This window comes from Arachis ipaensis, chromosome B5, assembly GCF_059453495.1.
Source record: "Arachis ipaensis isolate K30076 ecotype BB chromosome B5, ASM5945349v1, whole genome shotgun sequence".
Taxonomy (NCBI): Eukaryota; Viridiplantae; Streptophyta; class Magnoliopsida; order Fabales; family Fabaceae; genus Arachis; species Arachis ipaensis.
The window spans coordinates 152,223,457-152,231,522 of NC_142440.1; the positions used below are offsets into that span (position 1 = coordinate 152,223,457).

Below are 8,066 nucleotides of genomic sequence, written 5' to 3' on the forward strand. Positions count from 1 at the left end.
TTGCTAAAGTCTTTCTTCACTTTCCTTGAGCTGCTGCCTTTGCCTTTGAGTTTCATCATTTTCCTGAATTTTTTGGCAAATAATACAAATTCATGTTCAGAGGAGTTATCACTGGATTCATCATCCAGAGGGTTAGTCACAGAAGAAAAAGCAATTCCTTTCTTTTTTGAATCTTTTTTCAAATAGGTGTTTTCAAAAGCAAGAAGATTTCCTCTCAAATCATCAACTATCATGGAATCTAAGCTACTGCTCTCAGAAATAATTAAAGCTTTTGTTTCCCACTCTTTTATAAGACATCTCAACACTATTCTCACTAGCACAGATTCTGAATGTGTAATTCCCAGAGCATCTAAGCCAACAATGATGGTGTTGAACCGTTCGAACAGTTCATCAATGGATTCTCCTTCCTTCATTGCAAACATTTCATATTCTCTATTCAACATGTCTGTCCGAGTCTTTTTTACAATGGTGGTTCCTTCATGAGTGATTTGTAGCTTGTCCCAGATTTCCTTTGCTGTTGTGCATCGTGATACCCGTCGGTACTCCTCAAAACTGATAGCACAGTTGAGCAGATTAACTGCCTTGGCATTTAATTCTACCTTCTTCCTATCTTCCTCAGTCCATCTTGCTTCTGGTTTGAGAGAGACTACTCCTTCAGCACTTGTGGTAGTTGGAAATTGAGGGTCTTCCAAGATGATCTTCCAAATTATGTAGTCAACTGCTTGCACAAAGATCTTCATTCTCTCTTTCCAATAGGTATAGTTTTTTCCATTGAAAAGAGGCGGTCTGTTGCTTAACTGTCCTTCTGTAAGATTATAGGACACCATATTTGAGCCACTGTTTTCTGCCATGAGGATCTTTACTCCAAGATGTAAAGCTTGATCTCTTTGAGACCAAGCTCTGATACCAATTGATGGTTTCAGTGGCTAAGAGAAGGGGGGGTTGAATCTTAGCCCCCTTTTTGCTTGCTAACACTTACTGGATTTAGAGGAGACTTTTCTGTTTTTAGCTCGTCCCTAGCCACGAGAATTTTTCATTTTGTCTCGTCACTTGGCACGAGACATTTTTGGTTTTTGCTCCTGTGCAGTAGAAAACAGAAATGGAGTAGGAGAAAAGGAAGATTACACCCAGATATATCCTGGTTCAGCTGCTAAGTGCAGTGCAGCCTACATCCAGTCTCCATCACAACAATGATGGAATTTCACTATAATCAACCTGATTACAAACTGTAAAGTGCTAACTCAACTTACAAGGGGATTCCCACAGAATCATGAAACACAACATAGATGAACAAAGGAACTCTAAGACATCTATGGCTTTTTCTTTTAATTTTGTACTCTCTGCCTTTTTTCGCTCTATGGCTTTTTCATACAAACCTCACTGTTTGCCTTTTTCCATGAGACTCAAGACATGACAAAATTAAACAGAAAAATACAAAACATAATACATCGAAGGAGAAGAAAATCTGTAAGCTTAGGTAGCTCTGAGAATCCTGTGCCTTGCACTCTCACTGCTTACTTCTAACTCCTTGCTCAAACCAGTGGCTGTTCCCCCTTTTTATAGAAGAGAGAAGCCTCCACACTTGAAGCCAAAAACCCAAGCCAACTTCTTCTTCCTTCAAGAAACCGGTTCGGCCACACACAGAGAGAAGAGATAACCATGCAATAACCAACATGCAATTACCTCTAGTCCTTCCTTGGTCATCACTGTTCATCAATCTGAGCTCTCCATCCTTGGCTTGCTCTCCAAGATGGATTTCTGGCTCTTGATGCTTCATGATGATGATGACTTCATCTGCTTCAATCTCTGCCTCTACCATCACTTCGCCACTCTAGCTACTTCCTGTGGTGGTTGAGCAGAATCAAAGACAAGCCATGCCTCCAAGAATCTCACCTTGCTGGCCGAATATTCTTCTTTCTTTTTGAGTATGTAGAGCTCGAGATTACCTCACCATATCTTACCATTCATGGTGAAAATCTCAGCCACAGCATACTTTTCTTTTTTTTTCTTGCCATCATCATGATGGTCTTGATACTAGCTCCTTCTTCTTCTTGTTGGTAGCTTGCTAATGCTTCCATGTTTCCTGATGGAAATGACCGAGAGAGAGAAAGAAGAAAGAGTAGAGAAAGAGAAAAGAAAAGCAAAGCTATGAGTGATATCAAGATAAATTAAATTAGATGCAACTTTTCATGCTTTGTGTGGCAACGTGTAGACTTCCATCAATGCCATCAAATCACTTTGCTTTTTCTCTTTCATGTTTCCAAGACATTAAACACAATTGAATAAATTTGAAATCCATTCCTTAGTGGGAGATTGGTGTCCGTGGAAACATGCAGCTATACAACAAAAATTGGATTTCACCATGATGATAAAAGAATAGCTTAACCGTTGGGCCCATTTCCTTTTTAATTTTGGACCAACCTATTTGGTCTTGCACCAACAATTGATTTGGGCTTACACCATTAAATCTGACCCAACTATCACAATAAAAAATTCAGCCACATATTCTTAGATATATTTTTGTACAAAGCTGAATTTTATTTCTCCATTGGGCTTGCTATTTTTTTGGCCCGACACAAAATCTGCACAACAAAATTATTAATTAAGTAAGTATGAATTAAGATCAAATTAATAATTTTATAATTAATTATTTTTAATAATGTTTGTTCATCATCAAATTAAATTAGAGTTTTTCAAACTCATCAAAATATATATTATTTTACAATAAAAATGTATCACATAATACTTATTATAGTTGAAATTAATTCTTTTTCTCCAAAATTAAGTTCTATCCTCTCCTGTCCTCTTCTCTATCTCTCTTCTTCTTCCACCCATTATATCTCTCTTATTATTATTATTATTATTATTATTATTATTATTATTATTATTATTATTATTATTATTATTATTATTATTATTATTATTATTATTATTTTAACAACTAAAATATAAGGGGTGTAAGTTATCGAACCGGACCGAAATTTATCGTAAAATCAAACCGAATTTTATAACAACCGAATGAAAAAAACAATTTTTTTGGTTTTTTCTAATTAAACCGATTGGTTCGGTTCGGTTTTCGATTGGCTTGGCAGAGACCGAACCGAATAAGTGGTTCAGTAATGCTTCTTTTTACCCGTTTACCCTTTAACCTAATAACAAAACCTCCAAATCCCTAATTCTAACTCAGTAACCACAAGCACACAAGGCTACAACTCAGTGAACTCACATCCATCTTCCTCCTCCATGCTTGAGAGAATGAAAGCCTGAGAGAGCCAGAGAGCTGCTGCCGTCGCAAGTCGTCCATCATTGCCGTCAAGGACGTCGTGGAAACTGTAGCGGTCATCTCTGTCGCAGACGTTGCAGAGAGCTGGAGAGTGCCGTCGTCTAGCTGTGATAGGGTCTAGTTCGCATCGTCGTCCAGTTCACGCCGTCATCCAGTCCGTGCCTTCGTCCAGTCCGTGCCGTCATCTAGTTGGCGCCGTCGCAGCAAATCCTAAACTGAGCAGTTCTTCTCCGTTGCTGAGCAGCACTCTCCATCGCCGAGTAGTCCTTTCTGTTACCGAGCAATAGCTTTATTCTAAGCCCTCTCCTGCAATTCACAATGTCTTCTTCTAAGGTTAGTAACTTGGTATATTCACAATTTGTTGCAAGTTATTAGTTGTTGTTGCTGTTGCTGATCTGGGAAACAATTTTTTTTAATGTTATAAATTGATAAGTTATTAGTTGTTGTTGCTGGTCTGTTGGAAACTTAGTATATTCACAATTTGTTTATTTTGTTTCATAAAATTTGTTGCTGTTGCTGGATAAACTTACTATGTTTCATAAACTTTGTCGCTGTTACTGGATAAACTTAGTATGTTGCTGGATAAAATTTGTTCCTTTTATAGTTTATGTTTATAATCTATAATCTATATTGATTTCTTTGTTTTGTTTTTGTAGAAATTGTACCAATCGGAGAAGATGATGATGAATCTGGTGTGGATTCAGATTAAGCATGGTGGCTGTTTTGATTTTTATTTAGTTTTAAAGTGGCTGTTTCAGTCTTTATTTGGTTTTAAAGTGTGTTTGTTTTTGTTGTTTGTTAGACATTTCTAATTGTCATTGGTTTTATGTTTAATTATTAGGACAAGTTGAAATTGTATTGAATTTAGATGTGATGTACTCTTGTTATTTTAGTTTATTGACCGTTTTAAACTTCATTTTATGGTGATTTAAATTTTGATTATGAGCTTTAAAAAATCGAAAAAATCGATCGAAACAAACCGTTGTTAGTTCGATTTGGTTCAATTGATTTACAAACAGCAAACCAAATGGTTGATATCAACAAGGAATCGAACATGTCGATTCAGTTAGTTTTCAGAAAATCGAACCAAATCGAACCGATTACACCCCTACTAAAATGTATCAAATAACATTTTCTCATAACATTTAAAATGAAATATTTTTGTCTAGAATTAAATAATTATTTTCTTTCCCATTCTCTTCTTTATCTCTCTCCTTCCTCTACCCACTCTATCTCTATCTTTTGTTTATTTTATATTTTTAAATAAAACAAATATTTTGCTATTTATCTATTAATATAAAAAGAAGTCATTTAAAAAGATAGGAGGACCCTCCTCTACTCACTCTATTTCTCTTCTTATTTATATTATCAATTGAAAAGACCAATACGTGTTTTAAATATTAATACAGAAAAAGGATCTTGAAAAGGAAGTACAGGTATCAATCTTGTAGAAAAATATATCAGTATCACTGGCCACCTGTCAACAAAACCTCACCGACCGATTGACCGCCAACTTACCTACCAACTAACCACCTATGACAAACGTTGGACATGGACTGACCAATTACCCAGTTAAAGTCCCAAACCAACTGCTAACGTCAATCAAACGACAACCCGACAACCTACCCCCTATCCAATTGCTGGCAACACTAACCGACCTAACCCGATCGATTGGCTACTCCTTGACCAACCAGCTATTGACCTATCTCAACCTATCAATCTATTATCGATCCACCTGACCCATCACCCCACGACTAGCCTATGTCAAACTGCCACTGACTGACCTCGGCCAACACAAATAGATGACCTACCATTGGTCGACGTTAGTGGAACGACTCAGTCGATCATGAAACAACACTTGGCCACCTAACCTATCAAAACCTTAATCGAGTGTTGGACAACTCCAAACTATGAAAGTTGACTCGATCACCCATCCCTAAACCTAGACGTCTGTTATTCGACCATAAATGACTCCTTTAGGCCACGAGAGTGTTTGGCCCTAGTTCCATTAGGCTCACTGGGGAGTTTGTCTCCTCGACCTTTTTGTGTGGTTCATTGTCCTTGTGAATATTTTGGAATGTACCACAGAACTATGACCAAGTCCATATCGGGTTGATGCTATTGACAACATTATATATGTTTTTTCTTTCTTTAATTTGATAAAATCTTTAACATTTATTATAAGAATGTTAGATATCATTTTTTGTTTCATAATATGAATAAAGCATAGACAAACAGTTTATTTAAGAAACTTATAATTTCGTAATATTGTTAGGTGTAAAATTACCAATTTAAAATTTTAAAAGCATTCTATTGTAGTTTATCTAAATGTTCAATTTAAAATATGAAATTCTACCCATATTCAAATTGGTTCCTAATTTTACTTTTTATACAAATCAGTCTCTAAAATTTTTAATGTAAATCAAATTGGGTAATTGCTACTTTATAGGTCACAGAGATCATATATAAGGTTAGAATGACCTTACTCTTAATTCTTTGAGAAAAGGACAATTTAGTCCCTGACCTTTTAACCCGAGGACATTTTCGTCCCTGAGCATTGAAAAATACATTTAAATCCCTGACGTTCCTTAAAATAAGACCGATCAGTCCCTCCGTCCATGAGCCATCCTCAGAACGGACGGAAAACGCTGAGATGGCTCCCCCTATGCTGACCTGGCTCATCGGCATTCCCACATGGCAAGTAAGTGAGATGGAGGTTTTGAAAACGGGACACATTAGTCCCTCTAACACAAAACGACGTCGTTCTGCCCTGGGGACATTAGTCCCTCAAACACAGGAGGGGCTTGAGGAATTGGAGTTACACACAGCTCTGCCCTGGAGTTACACACACCCCAATGGTGACACCACCACCCTCACCACCACCCCCAACCACCATAACAACCACCCTGTTCTGACCCTTCACCTCAAAGACCCCATTTTGGAACAAATTTCAGACACCCTTTTCACACCAACACCAACAATGGCTTCCACAAACTCCACCAACTCCACCGACCCTCTTCCTTCCCCTGATGACATCGCCGCCAAAGCCCTCACAAAACGATTCGACGCACTCATCACGGTTTGAACCAAAGCCATAAAGGGAAAGGGTGCTTGGTACTGTCTCCCAATTTCAGCACAGGATTGAGGCCCGGTTCAGTTCCTTCTCCGCTTCCAATCTCAGTGGTCAACACCGGTTCGAACCATAGCAACAATAGCAGGAAGAGGGCTTCACCTGCATCACCTGTTCCTTATCAAAATCATGCCTTGGCAATGGTGGAGTCTTCAAAGTTTGGTCCTTTTGGTGGTGAAATTGGGTACACTCAGGTGCATGGTAACTCTGTGAACCAGCACCATCATCATAATCAGCATCAGCATCATCAGCAGCAGCAACATTTAGTGCTGTCTAATGGGAAGGAAGATTTGTGTGCTTTGGCTATGTTTGAGGACAGTGTGAAGAAGCTCAAGAGCCCTAAGACCTCACCTGGTCCTGCTTTGAGTAAGGAGCAGGTCAACTCTGCCCTTGAGTTGCTCTCTGATTGGTTGTGTGAGACTTGTGGTTCTGTGTCTCTGGCCACAATTCAGCACAGAAAGTTTCAGGCTTTTCTAAGCCAGGTTGGTTTTCCTGCAACAAATACTTTGAGGTGTGAAATCTCAGGTCCAAGGCTTGATGCTAAGTTCAGTGAGGCCAAGGCTGAGTCTGAGGCCAAGATAAGGGATGCCATGTTCTTTCAGGTGGCTAGTGATGGTTGGAAGAATATGAATTGGTATAGTTTGTGTTGTGGTGGTGAGAATTTTGTGAAGTTTGTGGTGAATCTTCCCAATGGTACTAGTGTGTTCCAGAAGGCTTTGTTCACTGGTGGAGTTGTGTCTTCCAGTTATGCTGAGGAGGTTCTGTGGGAGACTGTGACTGGTGCCAGTGGAAGTGTTGTTCAAAGGTGTGTTGGGATTGTTGCAGACAAGTTCAAGGCCAAGGCTTTGAGGAACTTGGAGGCTCAGAACCATTGGATGGTAAATACTTCTTGTCAGCTTCAGGGGTTCATTAGTTTAATCAAGGATTTTAACAACGAGGGCTTTTGGAATGAGTTAGAAGCCGTTTATTCCATTGTGAAGGTCATAAGAGGAATGATTCAGGACATTGAAGCTGAGCGACCACTGATTGGTAGATGCTTACCTCTTTGGGAGGAGTTGAGAACCAAGGTGAAAGAATGGTGTTCCAAGTACAACATTGCGGAAGGTCCTGTAGAGAAACTAATGTGTCCAGGGACTAATGTGTCCAGAGCAGAACGACGTCGTTTTATGTTAGAGGGACTAATGTGTCCCGTTTTCAAAACATCCATCCCACTTATTTGCCACGTGGGAACACCGATGAGTCAGGTCAGCATAGGGGAAGCCAACTCAGCGTTTTTCCGTCCGCTCTGAGGGTGGCTCATGGACGGAGGGACGGATCGGTCTTATTTTAAGGAACGTCAGGGATTTAAATGTATTTTCCAATGCTCAGGGACGAAAATGTCCTCGGGTTAAAAGGTCAGGGACTAAATTGTCCTTTTCTCTAATTCTTTTGCCCGAGTCAAAGAACTCACAAACGCATGAATTGTGTGGCATGCAATATTGTTTTACAGTTATTTTTGCACTTAATTGTCTATTTATGTGGGCAATCTTTTAATGAAGTTATTAAGACCGAAGATGATTGATACAATTTTTTAATTCTTATCATGTATTTGAATTAAAAGTTGTCAATTTTTCAATCTTTTCTAGTAAAAGGATTGGCCTTTTAACATTCTCC

At 38.7% G+C, this 8,066-nt stretch overlaps 1 pseudogene; it reads left to right on the top strand.

Annotated features, from left to right (window-relative positions):
* The first annotated feature begins 5,936 nt into the window (after positions 1–5,936).
* Positions 5,937–7,702, top strand: LOC148566248 (uncharacterized; annotated as a pseudogene).
* The last annotated feature ends 364 nt before the right edge of the window (positions 7,703–8,066 follow it).